Source organism: Myodes glareolus, chromosome 2 (assembly GCF_982192425.1).
Source record: "Myodes glareolus chromosome 2, mMyoGla1.1, whole genome shotgun sequence".
In the NCBI taxonomy this organism is placed as follows: Eukaryota; Metazoa; Chordata; class Mammalia; order Rodentia; family Cricetidae; genus Myodes; species Myodes glareolus.
Genome location: NC_142027.1, coordinates 108,174,535 through 108,196,574, shown reverse-complemented (window position 1 = coordinate 108,196,574; position 22,040 = coordinate 108,174,535). Strand labels below are relative to the sequence as shown.

The window sequence follows — 22,040 nt, the reverse complement described above, 5'->3', positions numbered from 1 at the left end:
CAATCTTATACAATAAAAGAACTTCTGGAGGCATTACCATCCCTGACTTCAAACTCTATTATAGAGCTACAGTATTGAAAACAGCTTGGTATTGGCATAAGAACAGAGAAATCGACCTATGGAATCGAATAGAAGACCCAGATATTAACCCACAAACTTATGAACACCTAATTTTCGACAAGAGAGCTAAAGGTATACAATGGAAGAAGGAAAGCATCTTTAACAAATGGTGCTGGCATAACTGGATGTCAACCTGTAAAAAAATGAAAGTAGATCCATATCTATCACCATGCACAAAAATCAAGTCCAAATGGATTAAAGACATCAACATTAATCCGTCCACTTTGAACCTGATAGAAGAGAAAGTGGGAAGTAGTCTGCAAGATATAGGCACTGGAGGCCTCTTCCTAAGTAGGACCCCAGCAGCACAGTCAATAAGAGAAACAATGAATAAATGGGATCTACTGAAACTGAGAAGCTTCTGTAAAGCAAAGGACACTGTCAGTAGGACAAAAAGGCTGCCTTCTGACTGGGAGAAGATCTTCACCAACCCCTCATCAGACAAAGGTCTGATCTCCAAAATATACAAAGAACTCAAGAAACTAGGCACTAAAACTCTAATTAACCCAATTAAAAAATGGGGTACTGAACTTAACAGAGAATTCACAACAGATGAACTTCGAATGGCCAGAAGACACTTAAGGTCATGCTCAACCTCCTTAGCCATCAGGGAAATGCAAATCAAAACCACTTTGAGATACCATCTTACACCTGTCAGAATAGCTAAAGTCAAAAACACTAATGATAGCCTATGCTGGAGAGGATGTGGGGTGAGGGGAACACTCATCCATTGTTGGTGGGAATGCAAACTCGTGCAGCCACTGTGGAAATCAGTGTGGCGGTTTCTCAGGAAACTGGGAGTCAACCTCCCTCAGGACCCAGCAATTCCACTCTTGGGAATATACCCTAAAGATTCCCTAACATATTACAAAAGCATTTGTTCTACTATGTTCATAGCAGCACTATTTGTAATAGCCAGAACCTGGAAACAGCCTAGGTGCCCCTCAATAGAAGAATGGTTAAAAAAGGTGTGGAACATATACACATTAGAGTTTTACTCAGCGGTAAAAAACAATGACATCTTGAATTTTGCATGCAAATGGATGGAAATAGAAAACGCTTTACTGAGTGAGCTAAGCCAGACCCAAAAAGAGGAACACGGTATGTATTCACTCATTAGTGGATTCTAACCATAATTAAAGGTCTTTGAGCCTATTATTCGTGATCCTAGAGAAGCTAAATAAGAAGATGAACCTGATGAAGATTATTTAGCTATCCACCAGGAGGTAGGAAATAGACAAGAGTCCCAGGTAACCTCGGGTGCATGGGGGGGTGGGAGGGTTGATGGAAGGCAAGAGGGTTAGAGAGAAGGGAGTAGGGGAGGAATGGGGAAAACTCGGTGGCCTGAGATGGGGGGGGAGGGAGGAAGGATGAATATGGGATCAGGGAAGAATATATTTCAACTAAGGGAGTCATTTTAGGGTTTACAGGAGACTTGATTATATATGGGATCCCAGGTCCAAGGAGAGATCCCCCAGATTGTTCTCTGGACAGAGGAGAGGGTGCATGAATCGGCCGTGGCCCATAACCATACTGATGTATATTTTGCTTATCACCATAGATCCTTCATCTGGCGGCGATACAGTCGGAGACCCACACTGGAGCACCGGACTGAGCCCCCCGAGGTCCAAATGAGGAACAGAAGGAGGAAGAACATGAAAAACGAAATCAGTACTGCGAGGGATGCTATCACCTACTGATACAAGGGAACGGATCTAATGAGAGTTTACCAAGGCCAGTTGGACTGGGTCTGAACGAGGAAGTGATCTAACCAGATTCTCTGAAGGTGACTGGCCTGAAGTCTTTCTGAAAAGCCATTGACTATGATACTGGGGCCTGTTTCCTCTGCATATACTGGATTTTGGGGATCCAGTCTGTTTGGACACTCACCTTCCTGGACCTGGAGGGAGGGGGGAGGAACTTGAACTTCCCACAGGGCAGGAAACCCTGACTACCCTAAGGGACGAAGAGGGAGGAGGAGAGGGAGTGGGGGGAGTGGGAGGGTGTTGGGAAGAGGGGCGGAAATGGAAACTTTTATAATTTAATAAAATTTACTTTAAAAAAAGAAAATCAAGAAAAAACAAACAAACAAACAAAAATTGGAAGAAAAATTAATAACTCCCTTAAATAAAACCAAGAAAAAAAGACATTGACATGATGAAGAAAACAGTTCAGTACTTAAAAATTGAAATAGAGGTAATAAAGAAAACACAAACTAAGGGAATTCTAGAAGGAAAATATGGGTAAATGAACAGGAAATATATATGCAAGAATAATCTACAGAATGCAACAGAAGGAAGAGATAACCTCAGGTGCTGAAGATGCAATAGAGGAAATAGATTCATAGGTCAAAGAAAACATTAAATTCAAAAAAATCATAAAACTAAACATCCAGGAAATTTATGGCACAATGAAAAGACCAAACATAAGAACATTAGGGATAGAAGATGGAGAATACTAGTTCAGAGGCACAGAAAATATATTCAATAAAACCATAGAGGAAAACTTTCCCAACCTAATGAAGGGCATGCCTGTGAAGATATAAGAAGATATGGAACAGCAAATAGACTGGATCAAAAAAAGTTCTCTCAACCACATAATCATCAAAGCATTAAACATACTAAATAAAGAAAGAATATAAAAAGCTGTAAGAGGAAAAAGGCTAAGTAACATAATGGCAGAACTATTAGATTTACACCCAACAACTCAATGGAGACTCTGAAAGCCAGAATGTCCTGGACAGATGTTTTGCACATGCTAAGACACCATGGATACCAGTCTAGCCTCCTATATTGGGCAAAACTTTAAATCACCATAGATGGAGAAAACAAAAGATTTCATGACAAAATCAGATTTAAAACAATACCTATTAAAAAAATACAGCCCTAAAGAAAGTACTAAAAGGAAAATTCCAACCCAACAAAGATAGCTGCACCAATGAAAACACAAGCAATGGATGGTCTAACACCAGTAAATTCCAAAGAAGGGAAGCACACACACTACCAACAGCAATAATAAAACCTAAAAATAACAGGAATTAACAATAACTGCTTGACAAGATTAACAATTTAAGCAGACCTATAACCTTTATGAAAATAGTAACAGCCATAAACAGTCTCCCAAACCAAAATGTCCAGGATCAGATGGTTTGAGGACAAAATTCTATCAAAATTTTAAGATGGGGAACAGATTTAAACAGAAAATTTTCAACAGCAGAATCTCAAATTGTCAATATACACTTACAGAAATGTTCAGTATCCTTAGCTATCAGGGAAATGCAAATCAAAATGGCTCAGAGAGACCATTTTACACTTTCAGAATGACAGAGATCAAAAGCACTAATGACAGCCTACGTTGGAGAGGATGTGGAATAAGGGGAAGACTCCTCCACTGCTGGTGGGAGTGTAAACTTGTACAGCCAATTAGGAAATCAGTATGGGGGTTTCTCAGAAAATTAGGAATCAATCTACCTCAAGACCTAGTGAAACTACTATTGGGCATATACCAAAAGATGCTTAACCATACTACATGGACATTTCTCAACTATTTTCATAGCAGCATTATTCATAATAGCAAGAACCTGGATGCTACTCAACTGAAAAATGGATCAAGAAAATGTGTTACATTTACACAATGTTTTATTACTCAGTGGTAAAAATGACAAAATCATGGAATTTACAGGCAAATAAATGGAAATAGAAATCATCCTGAGTGAGGAAACCCCAACCTAGAAAAACAAACACAGTGTGTTCTCACTCATAAGGGTATATTAGATATGAAACAAAGAATAACCAAGCTACAATCCTCAGCCCGAAAGAAGCTAGGTTAACAAGGAAGACCTTAAGAGGGATGCATGGATCTCCCTAGGAAGAGGAAAATAGATATCTCATGGGTAAATTAGGTGTGGAACGAGTAGAGTGGAGAGGATGGAGGAAGGGAACATGAGGGATCAGCAAGGTCCAGTTGGGAGTATCATGGAGGCAGATGGTAATGAAAGAGTTATCTTGATAGAGTGGGCCATTATGGTGTTTGGGAGAAACTTGGCACAACAAATACTTCCAGAAACACACGAGGATGACCTCAACTAAAACTCTAAGCAACACTGAAGACGGTGCCTGAACTTGCCTTCCCCTTAAGCAGATTGGCAACTACCCTAATTGTCATCATAGAGCCTTCCATCCAGTACCTGGTAGAAGTAGTTGCAGAAATCCACAGGCAACCTCTGTGCTGAGCTCCAGGAGTCCAGTTGAAGAGGGGAAGCTACCTGCCTCTGCCTCCCAGGTGCTGGGATTAAAGGCACACAAGAGCTATTTCCAGGACAGGTTCCAATGCTACAGAGAAACCCTGTCTCGAAAAGGGGGGTGGGATCTGGCAAGGGACTAACCTAGGTCCGCTGCATCTGTGTGAGATTTGTATAGCTTGGTCTTCTGTGGAGCGCTTTGCATTGGGACCAGGACCTGCTCCTGATTTATGATCTGGATCTTTGAAACCTATTACCTATAATAGGATGTCTTGCCCAGTATTGATACAAAGGGGGGCAGCTTGGTCCAACCTCAACTTGATATGCCATGCTTTGTTGACTCCCATGGGATGTCTTACCCCTTCTGAATGGAGTAGTAGGAGTGATGGGGTGGGTAGAAGGATGCTGGGGAGAGGGAACAAGAAGAGAGGAGGAAAGGGAAACTGTGGTTTGTCTATAAAATAAATAGAGGAGAGGAGGGAGGGTAAACTATGGTTCATATGTAAAATTAATTAATTAATTAATCAATTAATAAATACATACATCTCAGACAACACATCTTTCACAAATCATGGATCTCATAATAGTAGTAGCAAATGCTGGTTGAACTGGGTGATTAAAATACATCCATACTCACCACTCTGTATATAACTCAACCTCAAGTGTATCATAAATCTGAACAAAATACCAGATAAACTAAATCTGATGGAACAAAAAGTTGGGGACAGCCTTCAATTCAGTGGCACAAAAAAGTAAACATAACTTTGTTAACACTAAGATCAACATTTAATAAATATGACCTCATGAAACTGCAAAAAATCTGCACAGTAATGGACACCATCATTTGGACAAAGCAGAAGCCTACAGAATGGGAAAAGATTTTTTTTAACCAACTACACATCTCATAAAGGACTAATATCCAATATATATATAAATTCATGAAACTGGAATACAAGAAAACAACCCAGTAAAAAAAAATGCTGTTCAATTCTAAACAGAATTCTCAAAAGAGGAAACTAAAATGACAGAGAAACACTTAAGAAATGTTAAACATCCTTAACTACTAGGGAAATTCAAATCAAAACTACTTTGAGAATAGTTAAGATCAATAAAATAGATGACAATTCATGCTTGTGAGGATATGGAGTCATTCTTTGCTTGTGGGAGTGTAAACATGTAGAGCCATTTTAGAAATTAGTGTGACAGTTCATCCAGATGTCAGGACTCAATCAAACTCAAGATCCAGCTACACATTTCTTGGGCATATACCCAAAGAACACTTCATACTACAATAAAGATAGTTGTTCAACCATGTTCATTGTTGCTCTATTCATAATATCCAGAATTGAAAACAAGCTGAATTTCTCTCAGTAGAGGAATTGATGAAGAAAATGTGGTACATTTTGTCAAAGAAGTTGTACTTGACTGCTAAAAATTGAAATTCACTAGAAAAAACATTCTGAGTGTGGTAATCCACTCAGAAAAACAAATATGCTATGTTTGATTACATGCAGATATTACATCAACAATAGGCAAGCTACAATAGAACCACAGATGCTAGGTAGAGAGTAAGTACAAGTGGGACAGATAGATAGATAGATAGATAGATAGATAGATAGATAGATAGGTAGATAGAGATACAGATAGATCTTCTTAAGAAAGAGAATAGAAAAGATAGCTATGGGTGGATAATGGCGTGAGAAGAATGTGAGGATCAGGAGAAGAAAAGAGGGGAATGAGGGAGAAAATATGGGAAGAGACAGCTAACATAAGGGACTTTTGAGGGTTAGTATGGAAACCTAATGCTGTAAGAGTTTCCTAAAATGTATACCATACATGGAAGTGATGTAAATGAAGTTACCAAATGATGAGAGAGAGAGAGAGAGAGAGAGAGAGAGAGAGAGAGAGAGAGAGAGAGAGAGAACCCCAACTCTTGTCACAAATTGGTCTTCTAGTACAGGATGTATTGCATCTAATTCAGATGTTGGTCAAAGGGGTCTCATGGGAACCCCAAACAACCCACACTTTTCTCAAGTCTATATGTTGCTCTACAGAAACTAATGACTAGGTCCTATTGCTGAAGACAATACCAACAGAATTTATTGAACAAAGAGACTTTGAGCTGGTGCATATATAGAATCTTCACCCCTACATGGTCTGGTACAGGAGGATACTCTGCATTTTACTAAAAGGGAAACATATACAATAACCCAGTTACAAACTCTTTGTCCTACAATAGTGCTCAGCCTTCAAGCTATGTTAGTGCTATAGCGGCACAAAGGCTGGGACAGTAGCTGATCAATATCTGACATGATTTAAGACCCACTCCATGAGATGAAACATGGATCCAATACTATTTGGTTAACCAAAAACCTGAGACTATATAGCTCAGAGACCTAGGATAAAACCAAATACTTCTGTTGGAAAACAAACACTTAGGCAGACCACCTTGCCCCCACAAAGAACATAGCAATAATATGAAAAGTAATGGCATTCTGGTATAGTCACACTTGAATACCTTGCTTAGTCATCATCAGATAAGCTTCCTCTTGTAGCAGATGAGTACAAATACAGAAACAAGCTCATGTAAGTGACCCTAATTAAACTCAGAGGGAAAATACCAACAAAAAGACATGAAAACAGGAGGTAGAATTGCCGGGAAGAAAGATTACAGTAGGAGGGGAAATAAGAGAGGGGAAATAATGAATATATATGCGTGTGTATTATTTATATACATACACATGCATATATATGTGTGTATGAAGCTAAAAAATATACTATTATATTTAATTATATAATAAAATTTAATATGCATACTACATGTTAATTATATATTAAATATTTAAGTTATCAAATACTTCTAAATAAAAGAGTAAACAGAAATGCTAATTTGGTTAAATGCTTGATATTATTAATAATTTTGGAAAATGTAGCCTGAAGTCATGCATTATATATTTTATGAGTTTTTATCAAGGGATCATAGATTAGTGTCTAATAGAAAAGTTGGATATTAAAGCATGAATTTATCAGTAGCTCTCTCATAAACACAATCAACAAATGATTCTCCTGACAACAACCAGGTGTCTCAGGGAAAAGGGAATCAGCAGGAAAGAAATTGGTTTCCATGAAGAGTCACATCCCATGGGGAAATGATTGGCTGAATGGTGATATAATAAGAGGGAAATGTACCTAATAAACAGACATGCATAGTTGTAAATACTACCCCTGCTACTCTCCCTTGGTTTTTTAAACCATTTTGGTTTACACATGGCATGGTTATTTCTTTTAATGTCCTCAATATTTCAGAGTCTTATGATTGACTCCTTGCCTTCTATTACACAGTTTCAGTCTTCTTTGCTAGCCTTCAATGGGACAAATTGTTCTTCTACACAGTTTCTGATTAGACAACTCATCCAGGTGAGTCTCAAAGACACCATGTCAAAGATTGTGTGAGACAGAAGACAAAAGCATTTGCTTAAAGTCATCTGAGAGTCAGTCCAGCCAACCTGATGTGAGGGATGGCTCAGTGCTGGCTGTGGATGCTTTCTTGATTCTTCAAGGAAATCACCAATTCATGTAATGATGTGCTAGGAAAAGAAATAAACTTTCAAGTCAGTAATTCAAGATTATTGTTGACTGTAAAGTGGTAGCAATGGGGACCAATTAAAACAAAAAAATTGAGGGTCCTGAGGGAATTTCATGCAAGCAGGGCACAGGTCAAGAGTTCTTGCAGTTCATTAGGTGGACAGAAGAAATTCCACATTACATATGATGAATAGGAGGAGGAAGATAGAACATTACTTATTTTTTAGTTTCAGTACTGATCTAAGTTAATTATTACTATCCTTTAACTATTTCGTTCTAATAAGCATGTCAGTAGAATTTTTGATTTTGGAGTTGCTTCTTGCCCCACTCACAGTATGGATATTTTTCATGTTTTATTCTAAAATTTTCTTTTATAGAATCTTTGGAAAAGCCAATACGCATATTTTAGTTCTGCCTTTTGTTTCCACCAACATTCGAAAACCTCCCAACAACAAAACAGCTTTAGTGGGTCAAAACATTAGAGGATTATTGGTCATTGAGTATTTTAGAGTAGGTTATTGCTAAGGAATAGATGGATATGTGGATGGATGGATAGGTGAATGGGTGGGCAGGGAGGTCGATGGAAACAGCATGCTCAGTTATTGGTATTTTATTTTTACTTAATTCCTGATGATGAATCCAAATCCTTAAAGTACAATTGTCTGGAACCCTTTCATTTTGTCTATTGCCCCATGGAATTCTTTGTATACTACAAATTTTAATTTTCCTTTTGACTTTGTTGTTGCTCTATATTCACACATGTTCACTAACACTGTGAAAGTGAGAATGTGAGTCAAACAGGTGAGGTCTACTTATCAATCTTACATCTGAATGTAAGGAGTGTTTAATATGACGGCAGCATGGATTAGCCACAGAAAGAATTAAATTAAAAGTGAAGAAGAAGTTTTCCGTTGAGTACAGGATTTCAGAGAACATGTTGTTGGAAGGTTTTCGCATGTTGGGGGAAACAAAAGTCAGAAGTGAAATATGCTAATTGGATTTTGCAAAGACTTCAAAATGGAAAGTTTTAGAATAACACAGGAAAAATGTCCAAAGTGTGACAGGGGCAAGAAGCCCATGATACTAATAAGAGACCAAGAATCAGATGAGGTCATGAGACCATGTTTTGTGACTTGCTTTTAGGAACTGTGTGCTTTGTGTGTGTGTGTGTGTGTGTGTGTGTGTGTGTGTACGTACACATGTGTGTGTGTTTGTGTTGTGTGCATGTGCGGTCTATATGGCTGTGGGGGCCTGAATAGATTTGATAGGACAAGGTTTGTTCAATATATTCCAAAGTGAGACACATAAGACACATATTATAGAGGCAAGAACGCATGAAAAATGTGTCACGTGCAAATAGCAAAAAGGTAATTTCAACTGAGAAAGCCCCTTTTCGGCTACATTAAGATGCAAATGAAACTAGGGATGATCTGAGTTACAATGGTACCTTCATGTCTCAGCAGCATCAAAGGTACTTTGTTTCTCACCATTTTCCCCTGACACAAGTTCTGATGATTTGTTACTACTAAAGACTCTTTTTAAATTTCTTTTAAAAATTTTATACAATGTATTTTGTTCCTATTTTTCCCACCCCATATGCTCATCTCTTCTCTACCCACCCAACTCCAAGTTTTTTGTCTTCTTCATTCTGTTTGCCAAAAGCTTGATACATTCTGCAGTCTCTTCCTTGTTTTTCTTAGTGTTTTGTTTCTTCAGAGAAATACAACACAGACAGTGTTGCAGGGCTTGTGGAATAACAAGACACTGGATCTTGGTTGTTTTGGTCCTGGTCTTCTTACCTTCCTTGTTTAAGGACATTCTGTAAACCTAATGGTAGATATGTTTGTTAGAGAGATGGAAAAGGTTTTGGATTTGTCTTTCTCTTTTGGTCTCCAACTACTAAGGCAGAGCCTGTTTTCTCATACAAGAACCACCTGGCCATTGGTTTAGCACACTCATATCAATCTCCAGTCAGGAGACTGTGCCTCAAGCTTGCATAGTTGAATCTTATGGAGTTGTTTTTTTAAAATTAAGTTTCTCTCTTTTCAGAAATGTCAAGGTTTGTGTTAAGGTGAAAAAAATCCATCACAAGGATTAATGTTTAAATGTTTTAATGCATAGCTTTTGAGTAAAGCTGAGAGTGAGTGAAGATTTCCACGTTGGAGAAGGCTAGGGTGCTGGTAGTCTTGCTTCAGATGGTTTTGATGACCTGGGACATATGTGTGAAGTTGGCACAAGGAAGAAACTGTGACCACCCTGTTGTTCAAACAAGTGGCTCTGGATAATCTGGACCATTTTTATTTATACAATTTCATTGGTTTGCGTGAACGGTTTTAGAATCAGATCTGTTTTCTTAAGTTTCTAACAATGGTTATAATAGTTACCAGTTTGTTCCTTTGGTTCTTTTACCCTCTATTTCCCAACTTTCCCACTGGTAACCATTACCCATTTATCCATAGTTCTGATGCTTCTATATTAGAAGCATCAGCCATTTTGCAAGCCACAAAGGGAGTTTTTTCACTAGGCACACCTGCAGGTAGAACAGTGTGTCCAGCGGGCAGTATTTGCAGTTACAGCATCATGCAAGATGAGGGACAGTTTTGTCTCTACTTGTTAATATTACATCTGGTAAGATCTGAGTTCTCACAGGCTGCTTCTTTATTGGGCAAAGGAAGAAAACAAAGCTGTACTTTTGCTGTGTGGTCTTGTGTGCTTGTGACAACAATCAACTTATTGGGTCGAAGCTGGGTCAATTCATTATACCTTCTGAACTATTCCATTTTCTCTGGGGGATATGCCAACTTTTTCCATTTGGCCTATAGGCAACATAACCTGGAAATTAACTCGTAACAGTTTATCACTTGTCCTTACGTCCATCTCTGACAACTTCTTATGGGAGCAGCAGAGTTATTAGAAATGAGAGAAGTGTAAGTTTCTCCTTATCCCACATCTCTAGACTGTTCCCATTAACTCCGGATATCATCTATTTATTAGCATTTCCCTGAGACTCTTGTGGTTAAAATAATTCTTCCCAGAACAGTTATACATATATGTAATATTAAATTTTATGAGCTACTCTGATTCTTTGAGACTAGTTACAGGGTTTATTGGAAAATCAGCATCTTATTCTTTAAAAATCTTGAATTCATGGTCATATATGAAACATCAAAGGCTTTAGAAGCTGAACAGGTCTTCTGTATATTTTTAACAACATTCCTTCTATCTGACTCAGAGGAGAGCAATCGGGGGAAATTTTTCTTTTGCAATAGCTGTTTTATACATGGCTGAGAAAGTAAAGCTAAAGGTAACCAGCAATATGGGTTTTGTAGCAGAAGCAAGGCAAGAATGCTCCTGGGGCCATGCCTAGAATTATACAGCAAAGGTTCCACAGGCTTTGCTATATGGGTAAGGGTCTACAGGGCTTTGCAAAAGAGGAGGGCTGTTCCTGCTATTCTCAGGCCTTGGCCCCCAAAGAGTTCACATGGATCCAGACACTAGAGGGAGGACAATGCAAAATTAAAATCATGTAAAAAAATCCAGGAATACAGGGATTGGCTGTAGAATATAATAGTGTTTCTATATGGTTACATAATCTCATTATTACATTTTCCCCTGTTTTTTGTTTTGTTTTTAATTTCTAGTAACATAAACCATATGGGGTCAAAGAATGAAACACACGTTTCACAATTTCTTCTTCTGGGAATTTCAGAAGACCCAAGGTGGCAGCCTGTCCTCTTTGGATTGTTCCTGGCCATGTACCTGGTCACAGTGCTTGGGAACCTGCTCATCATCCTGATCACGATCTCAGATTCTCACCTGCACACACCCATGTACTTCTTCCTCTCCAACTTGTCATTTGTGGACATCTGTTTCACCTCCACCACTGTACCAAAGATGCTAATGAACCTCCAGTCACATTGTAAGTTCATAATATATAGAGACTGCATCACCCAAATGCTTTCCTTCATTTTCTTTTCAGGACTGGACATCTTTCTGCTTACCATAATGGCTTATGACTGATATGTGGCCATTTGTCAGCCCTTGCATTACACAGTCATCATGAATCCCAGGCTCTGTGTGTTGATGGTTCTGGTGTCCTGGACAGCAAACGTCTTGCATATTTTATCACAAGGCTTCATGGTGCTGCAGTTATCCTTCTGCACTGAATTGAAAATTTATCATTTTTTCTGTGAGCTGAATCAGGTGTTACAACTCACCTGTTCAGACAAATTTGTTATTGTCCTTGTCATGTATTTTTTACCTGTGCTGTTGGCAGCTGGATCCCTCATTGCCATCCTCTACTCTTACTACAAGATTCTTTCCTGCATAGGTGCCATCTCATCAGCGCAAGGGAAGTACAAAGCCTTTTCTACGTGTGCATCCCATCTTTCTGTTGTCTCTTTATTTTACTGTACAGGAATAGGTCTATATCTGAGTTCTGTTGTAACAGAAAACTCACAGTCAACTGCAAGAGCCTCAGTTTTGTACAGTGTGGTCACCCCTATGTTGAACCCCTTCATCTATTGTCTGAGGAATAAAGACATAAAAGGTGCTGTGAAAAAATTTTTGAGATAGAAACAAATTCACACCCGTTGAGCCTCAAGAATTCCCCATGACTGCAGGATTCAGATCCTTAGGTCAGATAGGAGAGGCTATGTTCTCATTGTAGAATTAGAATATGCTCCTGCTGTTGTATTCTTGGAAGCTCTCTTTCTCTGACTTTAGCTTCACTCCTCAATTTGTAATTCTATTTATTATTCTTCATTATCACTGAAATATTCAACCATCTTCATTTTGTCATTTCCTGTATTTTGTCAAGAAATTCTTCAAAATTTTCAATCATCTAATACCACATATTTAAGCATAATTTCAAATGATACATAATAAATAAATGCTCTCATCTTTAAAATTGTAGTAAATTTTCTTACAGTTAAAAAAGAGCACTCGATACAAAAGTTCAATATATAAATTCATGGTGAAGGAACATCAGAAACTGTAGTTTTTCAATATGAATTCTTAATATCATGTATGATGAGCTCATTACCGCTTCTTGTAATATAATACTACTATGTTATAGTTGGGGATTATATTTTATTATTTTTTAAATTTTGTTTATTTATTTAAGAAAACTATCTTCTCATTTTCCATACCAATCCCAGTTCCCAATCCCTCCTCTTCACCTGCCTCCTCCACCATTCACCCCACCCCTCATCCATTTCTCAGAAAGAGTAAGGCTTCCCATGGGAAGTCACCAAAGTCTACCACATTGCTTTTAGACAGGGCCAAGGTACTCCCCACTATATATAGGCTCAGCAAGGTATCCTCCCCAAAGCGAATGGGTTCCAAAAAGCCAGAAAAAGTAGTAGGGATAAATCTGATTCTCACTGCTAGTGGTCACACAGTCTGTCCCAGTCACACAGTCGCCCACATTCAGACCGCCTAGTTTGGTCCTATGCTGGTTCTCGCGCTGTAGGGTCAGAATCGGTGGGCTCTCTTTAGCTCAGGTAAGCTGTTTCAGTGGGTATCCCCATCATGATCTTGATCCCTTTGCTTGTATTAATGTTTATCCCTCTCTTCAAATGGAATTTGGGAATTCAGTCCATTGCTCCACTAGGGGTCTCTGCATCTGCTACTATCAGTTGCTGGATGAAGATTCTATGATGATATTTAAGATAGTTATCAATCTGACTAAGGCAAGGGTAGTTCAGGCACATTCTCCACAATTGTTTAGTGTCTTAGCTGGGGCCGTCCTTGCAGATTCCTGGAAATTTCTCTAGTACCAAGATTCTTGCTTGCTCCATAATTGTTCCCTCAATCAAGATATCTTTTTCCTTGCTCTCCCTCTCTGTCCTTCCCCCCATCTCAACCATCCCATTCCCTCAAGATCTCCTCCCTCCTCCTTATCCCCATGTTCTCCCCTTTGTCCTCCCTTTTCCCCAACACCCACACTCCCAAATTTCTCAGGAGATCTTATCTATTTTCCATTCCCTGTGGGGGAATCTATGTATGCGTCTCTTATTGTTCTCTTGTTACCTAGCTTCTCTGGGGTCACGGACAATAGGCTCATTATCCTTTGCTTTACATCTAATATCCACTTATGAGCAAGTATCTGTATTTGTCTTTCTAGATCAGGGCTACCTTACTCAGGATGTTTTTTTTTTCTAGCTCCATCCATTTGCATGCCAATTTCAAGATGTTATTGTTTTTTACTGCTGAGTAGTACTCTGTTTTGTAAATGTACCACATTTCCTTTATCCATTCTTTGGTTGAGGTGCATCTAGGTTTTTTTCCCAGATTCTGGCTATTACAAGAAATGCTGCTATGAACATAGCTGAGCAAATTTCTTTATAGTATGGTTAAATATCCTTTGGGTATACGTCCAAGAGTACTATTGTTAAGTCTTGAGGTAGGAAGATTCCCTTATACTTCAAATTCCATTTCTATTTTAGCTCACAGTCCTGTGTATATCATAGTCTTATCCAATACACTGTTTGAAATCCTAGCTATAGCAATGAGAGAAGAAATAATAGAGGGAAAAAAGAGAAATGAAGAAGTCACATCATTCCTCTTTGCAGATGATATGGTTCAACACTTAACAGAATCCCAGATACGATCAGAAAACTTATTTTATGTCTCATAAATATATCCAGTTAAGAGACAGAATAAAAAATAAGGGAAAATTTACTAGCTTCTATATATACCAGTAAAGAACTTAATTGAGCAACAATTTGGGGAAAGTATCACATTCATAAAAGGCACAAAAAATAAATACCTAGGAATGGTCATAACCAAAGAAGAGGAAAGACATTTAGAACAAAAAATTGAGAAAGAAAAAAGAAAGTAAAGAAAATTTAGATGACAATGAGACAGTCTGTGTTCCAGAATTGGCAGAATTAATATTGTGAATATTGTCAAAATTCTAACGTGATTCCCATCAAAATTCCAATGCCATCCCTCACAGACATAGAAAAATTTCAAAATGCATATGAAAACACAAAGAGTCACATAGGAAAAAACATTCTAAACAGAGAGAACACTGCAATTGGTATCATAATAGATTATCCAAAACTATACTATAATGCCACAATAAAAATACAGCATTGTATTGGCATAAAATATACATATAAGCAGTGAAAAATTGTAGGTTAAATAAGAATGTCCCTGCAGGCTTTGTCATCTGAACATTTCATTCCAAGTTAGTGATGGATTTTTGTGAAGACTTAAGAGTATGATCTTGTCAGAGGAAGCATATCATTGAGAGGAAGTTCTTTAAAAGACTTTTAAGGACTTGTGCCATTCCCAATTTGCTCCCCCTGCTTACTGCTTTTGGCTGTGAGCATTCCTGGTTCAGGATGTGAGCACTCTGCTTCTGTTCCTGACACAATGCCTCTAACTTGCTGCCTTCATGGAATATTAAACTATCTGGAACTATATGACAAATAAAATCTTCTTTCTCCAGGTTGAATTGGGCATCCTGTTTATCACAGTAATAAAAAGGTAACTAATATAAATAAAACAGAGTACACAGAAATGAACCCACATAGATGTGGGAAGGGTTTTTGAAACATGTACCAACGAAAAGAAAGCTTACTATCACAACTAATGTGGATTCTTAGATATAACTGCCTATGTTGTGCAGCAAACATCATTCCCTTATAATTCTCACAAACAGCCTCTGGATTTATGGTTGTCACAGCCCCTCTCCTTTCAAGATCTCTGGGTCTTTGGTGGGAGGCATAGGTTATAGATGTCCCATTTAGAGGTAAACATTCTACAGCCTCTTAATCTTTGTTGCTTAACCAGTTGTATGTCATTTTGTTCATTGTCTTTTACTACAATAGAGGAAAAAGACAAAAAGCATACTCAAAAAATGCTGCTGGAAAAGTATGATATCCCCATGCTAAAGAACAAAATTAACCCTTCCACTTCCCATCCCAGCACTAGCAAGACAACTGGACCCTGTCCCCACCTCTTGTGGAATCCCACTGCTCTGGTGCAGTCCCCACCAGCCTGCAAGCATGAGAGATATCTAGTTCAGGGCTGTGCCCCCCCCCACATTGGATGCTGTCCAACCAAGACCCACTCCACAGCCCAACCCCAAACACCTGAACATTCTTACTGTGGCAAGCCCTCCCCACAACTCCAACATACTACATAGGCACAGGTGCAAACCACAAAAGTTGGAAAAACAGCAGACTACATAGGAAGAGGTACAAACCACAGCAGTTGGAAGAACAGCAGACTACATAGGAAGAGGTGCAAATCACAAAAGTTGGAAGAACAGGCACAAACCACACTGGTTGGAAGAACAGATGACTAAATTCTGGGATAAGAACACATTCAACAGCCAAAAGAGCAGTTTGGCACCACTAGAAACCAGTGATCCTACAATGGCAAAACCTGAATATTCCAATGCAGCTGAAACACAAAGAAATGAAGTTAAAAATTACTTTATGGAGATGATAGAGGCTCTTAGGGAGGAAGTGAAAAATTCCCTTAAAGAAGTTGTGGAAAGTTGACTCCAATTTTCTGAGAAACCACCACACTGATTTCCAAAGTGGTTGTACAAGTTTGCATTCCCACCAGCAATTGATGAGTATTCCCCTTACTCCACATCCTCTCCAGCATAGGTTATCACTGGTGTTCTTGATTTTAGCTATTCTGACAAGTGTAAGATGGTATCTCAAAGCTGTTTTGATTTTCATTTCCCTGATAGCTAAGGAAGTTGAATGTGTCCTTAAGTATCTTTTGGCCATTTGAAATTCTTCTGTTGAGAAGTCTCTGTTCAGTTCAGTACCCCATTTTTTAATTGGGTTATTTAGAGTTTTAATGTCTAGTTTCTTGAGTTCTTTATATATTTTGGAGATCAGACCTTTGTCTGATGTGGGGTTGGTGAAGATCTTTTCCCATTCAGTAGGTTGCCTTTTTGTCTTAATGACTGTGTCCTTTGCTTTACAGAAGTTTCTCAGTTTCAGGAGGTCCCATTTATTCGTTGTTGCTCTTATTGTCTGTGCTACTGGGGTTATATGTAGGAAGTGGTCTCCTGCACCCATGTATTGCAGGCTACTTCCCACTTTCTCTTCTATCAGGCTCAGTGTGATTGGATTTATATTGAGGTCCTTAATCCATTTGGACTTCCTGGGAATATACACAAGAGATGTCCAATCATACTACAAAAGCATTTGTTCAACTATGTTCATAGCAGCATTATTTGTAATAGCCAGATCCTGGAAACAACCTAGATGTCCCTCAATAGAAGAATGGATAAAACAAAGTATGGCAAATCTACACATTAGAGTACTACTAATGTACTAGTGGTTAAAAACAATGACATTTTGAATTTTGCATTCAAATGGATGGAAATAGAAAACACTATCCTGAGTGAGATAATCCAGACCCCAAAATATGATTATGCTATATACTCACTCATTAGTGGACTCTAGCCATAAACAAAGGGCATTGAGCCTATATTTTGTGATCCTAGAGAAGTTAGGTAATAAGGTGAACCCAAAGAAAAACATATATAGATCCTCCTGGAAATTGGAAGCAGACAAGATTTCCAGGCAAAAGTTGGGAGCATGGATGTGGGGGTAGGGTGGGGGGAAGGGGAAGGAGGAGAGAGAAGGGAGAATGGGAGGGTTGGGGGGGGGTGGGATGGTTGAGAGGGAGGAAGGACAGATATGGGAGCAGGGAAGTAGATATCTTAATTAAGGGAGCCATTTTTGGATTGGCAAGAGGCTTGGCTCTAGAGGGGTTCCCAGGTATCCATGGGGATGTTCCCAGCTAGGACCCTGGGCAGTGGAGGAGAGGGTGCCTGAACTGGCCTTGTTCCGTAATCAGACTGATGACTATCTTGAATATCACCATAGAACCTTCATCCAGAGATGGATGGAGATAGAGACAGAGACCCACATTGGAGCACTGGACTGAACTCCCAAGGTAGCAAGGCATTTCCAAAACACTGGCCTTATGGAGAGAGGCCCTCAGGAGTGGAGACTTAAGGAGAGTCTCTTAGAGAGAAGGGGACAGGATCCTTCTTTAGCTCAAGGGTCTCCAACTGGTGTTCAACTGTGACTTGAAGAGGAATCACACCAGAGATTCTGCCTAGCACCTCTGAGCAGGAAAGGAATATGAGACATGGAGATGAAGATGCTTTGTATTCTATGCTTATGATGATGGCATCTCCACAGGGAGGGACAGGAGCATACTCCCTGAGCTTGGGCCATTTTTGGTAACATGATCTGCCTTGTAATGCCTTCAGATCTGTAATGTCAAGGAAAAGAAAAACAAAAAAAATGGAAGTCAATAAATCCATTAAAGAAAGTAAAAAAAAAAAACAATCAAGCAGGTGAAGGAAATTGTTCAAGAATTGAAAACTGAAATAGAAACAATAAAGAAAATACAATATGAGGGAATTCTGGAAATGGAAAATCTGTGAAAGTGAAAGTAACTACAGATGCCAGCATCGCCAACAGAATATAAGAAAGCAAGAGAAATATCTAAGGCATTGAAGATATGATAGAGGAAAGAGATTTATCAGTCAAAGAAAATGTTAAATCCAATAAATTCCTAACATAAAACAGCCAGGAAATCTGGGAAGCAACGAAAAGCTCAAATCTAAGAATAATAGGAATAGAAGGAGAATAATCCTACCTCAAAGGCACAGAAAACCTATTCAACAAAATCATAGAAGAAAAATTACTGAATCTAAAGAAGGGCATGCCTATAAAGGTACAAGAAGCTTACAAAACACCTGATAGACTGACCCAAAAGAGTTCCCTTGCCACATAATAATCAACATACTAAAGATACAGAATAAAAAACTTTAGTCCTAACTCACCCCCCAAAACTGGGGACTGAAGTGAAGAAGCAAAATGGTGGCCTTGCTTCTCGCTGTCCTGCGAACAGGTTGTGTCAATAGGGCTGCAAGAGCAGGGCGCAGCCCTTTGGTCCTGGTGGCTGGAGCACTTGGGTCCCTGAGAGGACAAACGCAATGCTGATCCTGGAGCTGCTGGGACTATCCGCTGAGCATCGCCATGCGCGGCCAGGTTCCCCTCCACCTCGAGCCCATGGGGTTGCTCTGGGCCATGGAGCCCGATAAGCCTTTCTGGCGCCTGGTCAAGCGCGACGTGCAGATGCCCTTCGTGGTGGAGCTGGAGGTACTGGACGGCCAGGAGCCCGATCGCGGGTGGCTGCTGTCGCAGGCGGTGCAGGAGCTTCACTTCATGGCTCCAGGGGCGCGGTGTTCCCTTGCGCGAGGGCCGTGTGAGCGCCAGCTCTTCCTACCTCCAGGACATGGGCCCTATCCTGGTATTGTGGATCTTTTTGGAGTTGGAGGTGGCCTTCTGGAGTAGCGAGCAAGTCTGCTGACTGGGAAGGGCTTTGCTGTCTTGGCTCTGGCTTATTATAACTATGATGACCTCCCCAAGGGCATGGCAACCATGCACATAGAGTACTTTGAAGAAGCCATGAACTACCTACTTAGTCACCCTGAGGTAAAAGGTTCAGGAATTGGGATTCTTGGGATTTCCAAAAGGGGTGAACTTGGCCTTGCTATGGCCTCCTTCCTGAAGGGCATCAAAGCTGCTGTCTTCATCAATGGCTCTGTGGCTGCTGTTGGGAACACCATATACTACAAGGATGAGGCTATCCCTTCTGTGTCTCTTCTGAGAGATGAAGTCAAAGAGACCAAAGATGGCCTCTTGGATGTTGTGGAAGGGTTTCAAAGCCCTTTGGTAGAGATGAAGAGCTTCATCCCTGTGGAAAGGTCTGACACCACCTTGCTGTTCCTTGTGGGTCAGTATGACCACAACTGGAAGGGTGAGTTCTATGCCGATGAGATCTCCAAACACTTACAGGCCCATGGGAAGGAGAAGCCCTAAATCATCAGCTACCCAGAAGCGGGGCACTATATTGAGCCCCTTTACTTCCCTCTGTACAAGGCTGGCATAGAAGTCCTGGTGGGTACTAATACCACCTTTGGAGGGGAGCCTAAGCCTCATGCCATGGCCCAGGTGGATGCGTGGCAGCAACTCCAGACTTTCTTCCATAAACACCTGGGTAGTAAGAATTAGGATGTGACTCCTCAAATATTACCCACTATATTATGGTTTTGGAGAAAGTCTTAAATATACTATCAGAGTATCCATTCTAGCCAGTTCATCTGGACACATTCTAATTCCTTAAAGTTTTTTCTTTCTTTCCTTTTTTGCTTTTTTTGGAGAAAGAGTTTTTCTGTGTAGCCCTAGTTGACCTGGAACTCACTTTATAGACCAGGCTGGCCTTGAACTTCCTTAGATTCACCTGCTTCTGCCTCCCTAGTGCTGGAACTAAAGACTTTAACCATTATGCCCAGTGTAAGTTTTTTCTTTATGTAATACAATAAGTGCCTCTGAGGGACTGCAGATATAGCAGAGTGGAGATGTGCTTGTCTTTCTGGGATAGTGAATAGTGTTTTGAGTTCTTGCCTTGGTGCCATAAGACGACAAAGAAATTAAAACTTTCTTATAAAAGTCGTGCCTGTTGAGCTGGGGAGATGGCTTAGTGGGCAAGGGTGCTTGCTGCTAAGCTGAAAACCCAGGACCCACATGGGAAGAGAGAACCAACAAGTTATCTACACACACACACACATGTCCCACGCTATCCTCACCAGCAAGAACCAGACGGAACACTAGGATCCTTCTGCAGGAATGGCTTTAATACCCCTTGGGAGAGCAAGCATCAGCCAACATGGCTGGGGACCCAGATATAATGGAACCCATCCCTTATATAGGAAACGGACCCTCCTTTGGACGTGTCACTCTTGGATTGGTCCGCTGCTCCCAGTCCTAGGTGATGCCTCGGGAGTAGGCGGGGCCACAGTAGTGGAAAGTTACCAACACGTGTGCGTTCACCTGGCGGTGAAGCCGGATGTCAGCACCATCTTGATGATGGAGAATGTGGCTGCGGCCCCCCACATCTCTCCCTTATTATTACTTCTTTGCAGAAAGGCAACTCCCTCAGAAGATAAAGATAGAGGTCGCACTTCCCAAAGTGGAAACATTAAAATGGGCTTATACAGAATCTGTCCCTAGGTTTATGACACCTGGAACCTATCCGGCCTGCCCTCTGCCATTTTTCTGGGAAAGGGAACATACGGCAGGAAACCCTTATGCAGGGCGACTTATCTCTCAGAGAGGGCCATTCTCTCTGCGATGCTTTTCAGCTCGACAACCTTTAGGGCTAGCTAAGCCAAGTACTCCACCCTGTGCAATGGACCACTGTCCTAGGGGTGTAGGAGCTGGTTGGCATAAACCTTACTGCTTCAGCATAGATAACCACACATCAGTAGAGGCCCCTGTTTTAGGGCAGCCAGCGCTTGTGCAATAACCACTTTGTCCCTAAGACTTTGGGATTTGAGTCAGCAGACCATCCAGAGGAGAAACGCTATTCCATAGCATAGGACTGTTCCAAAAACATTTCCACCCCCACCCATTCTTTGAAGTAGGGGAATGAAAGACACAACCCAGGACTGGAATTCTATGGCCAAGCTTATAAATCATCTCTAGGACGGTAGGGGGGGGCAGAGTCTTACTGGTTGTAAAAAATCGAGGAAACACCGCCATCCAATGGCTGACTGGTAACAGCTTCGGGAAAGCTGAGAGTGTCCTCCATTGGTGCTCTGTCATCCATCTGCAAAATGGCAGGGGGAACAGCAGCCAGGTCCTCAGGCGAATCCGTGTGTTGTGGATCACTCTTTACTGTTCGGGTCAATCGCTCTGGCAGCCAGAATGGACTTCCTTGATCCTGTGGGAAGACACAAACAGTTCCCCTGGATCTCAATAAAATGGGATCCGGGCCTTTCCATTCATTAGAAAGCACGTCTTTCCACTTAACCAAGTCTTTGGGCCGCTGCGGATCCGAACAATGTCGTGTTATAGCATTTTGGCCATTATCATCCAGATTTAAAAAATTTATGGTGAACAGAGCCATGGCAATGGCCACCCTTGGCGTCGGGGGCAGCTCTGTCAATATTCCCCCTTTCTGTTTAAGTAGATAAGGTGAATCCAAGGTGAATCCAAGAGATCCCTGTAGGTGCGGTGGTCAGGATTCCTTG

General features: G+C 40.4%; 2 pseudogenes; both read left to right on the top strand.

Annotated features, from left to right (window-relative positions):
- The first annotated feature begins 11,599 nt into the window (after nucleotides 1-11,599).
- LOC125398816 (olfactory receptor 7A17-like) lies at nucleotides 11,600-12,520 on the top strand (annotated as a pseudogene).
- A 6,299-nt stretch (nucleotides 12,521-18,819) lies between these two features.
- On the top strand, nucleotides 18,820-20,019 carry LOC148123124 (acyl-coenzyme A thioesterase 2, mitochondrial pseudogene; annotated as a pseudogene).
- The last annotated feature ends 2,021 nt before the right edge of the window (nucleotides 20,020-22,040 follow it).